Genomic DNA, 1721 nt, shown 5'->3' with positions numbered 1-1721 from the left:
GATTTTAGAGAAGGGAATGCCTATGTGAAAAGAAATAGGAAGGGAGCCAGAGAAGGATAGGTTATTGCAATGCTGGTGTTTTAAAGCTCCTCTCACAGTGAACAAGGTATTTTCTCTAATTTCATTACTGTACCTGAGTAAATTATTGTGCTCTGGACCTACTTCTCAGTGGGAATACCACATATTCCAGAGGACAAGAGGGGGTGGGGGTTAGGGTTACAATGAGTAATAATCCTTTAAATCCTTAACTCTTGGTTTGGGATAGAACTTTACACTTTAGGGCAGACCCGGAATCCAGAGGAAACAGGACCATGACTTACACTTATCTCTTCAAATACATTGTCATTGGGGACACAGGTGTGGGGAAGTCATGTCCCCTCCTGCAGTTTACAGACAAGCGGTTCCAGCCTGTCCAGGACCTCACAATAGGTGTGGAGTTTGGGGCCCTTATGGTCAACAATGATGGAAAACAAATCAAACTACAGATCTGGGATACAGCTGGGCAAGAATCCTTCCATTCTATCACCCGTTCCTACTACAGGGGAGCAGCCGGAGCACTGCTGGTGTATGACATCTCAAGGTGTGAAACCTTCAACCACCTGACCTCATGGTGAGAGGATGCCCGGCAACACTCTAGCTCCAACAGGGTTCTCATGCTGATTGGGAATAAGAGTGACTTAGAGTCACAACCACAGGGATGTGAAGAGAGAAGAAGGAGAAGCCTTTGCTCGTGAGCATGGACTTATATTCACGGAAACTTCGGCCAAAACAGCCCGCAATGTTGAAGAGGCTTTCATTAATACAGCCAAAGAAATATATAGGCAGATCGAGCAGGGTTTATATGATGTCCACAATGAGGCAAATGGCATCAAGATCGGTCCTCAACAGTGTATTTCAACTTCAGTGGGACCCAGCACTGCCCAGTGGACCTCTGGTGACATATTCTGGCTGCTGCTGAACACCTGGCCTGGACTCTTTTTTTCCTTCCTGGAACAGCTTCAGATCAATAGACTTAAAGAAAGAGGTCTTCCTTTGGCTGAGAAAGCCTATTTTCAAGATGTGATGTTTTGCCTTTCCACTTAATGACCAGAGGAGAATTTGAATGCTTACTGAACTGTCCCTTCTTCAGGGACATGAGCATTACCTATAGATTAGGGCTCTTCTTAGCCTCCTGTTTTAATTTCTAAAATGTTAAGATAAAAGTTGATTGTCATGGCAATTCAAAATAAATTATTTTAGAAGTGTACATAATCTGCTTCCCACCAGGACTTAGTAACAGGGTCTGGGACATTCTGCGTGAGCACTTGAGATTACTGGGATCTGCCTAGCTGCTCAGTCTAGGAATCTTACTGAGTTTTTCCACATGTCACTTCATAAGAGTTCTTGCAGAAGGCAATTGCTTCTACTTGAACTGCTCAAGGATGCTGAATACTTCCCTACCATTCTGTTACTAGTTGCCCTGTCTAAGAGTAACTATGAAACTTTTGAGAACAGTGGAGTTGTTCCTGGACCTGTGGCCACCTACTATCATTACCTAAAGAAAACATCTTTCCCTGTTTATTTGGTTTTAGGGACCACACCTAACATTGCAGTGTCTCTCACTGAATAGACCCCTACTGTCTCATCACACTCACTTCTTAACGAGACCTGTTGAGACTTTTTATTCTAATCAAGCTAATCTGCTTACTTACTGGACATCATATTTACTTCCACTTCTCTGC

The 1721-nt window shown here is 43.5% G+C and overlaps 1 pseudogene; it reads left to right on the top strand.

Moving 5' to 3' along the window:
- The first annotated feature begins 311 nt into the window (after positions 1-311).
- On the top strand, positions 312-958 carry LOC112311968 (ras-related protein Rab-2B pseudogene; annotated as a pseudogene).
- Positions 959-1721: the final 763 nt, after the last annotated feature.

Source organism: Desmodus rotundus, chromosome 7 (genome assembly GCF_022682495.2).
Source record: "Desmodus rotundus isolate HL8 chromosome 7, HLdesRot8A.1, whole genome shotgun sequence".
Taxonomy (NCBI): Eukaryota; Metazoa; Chordata; class Mammalia; order Chiroptera; family Phyllostomidae; genus Desmodus; species Desmodus rotundus.
This window is presented reverse-complemented; position numbering and strand designations above follow the sequence as displayed.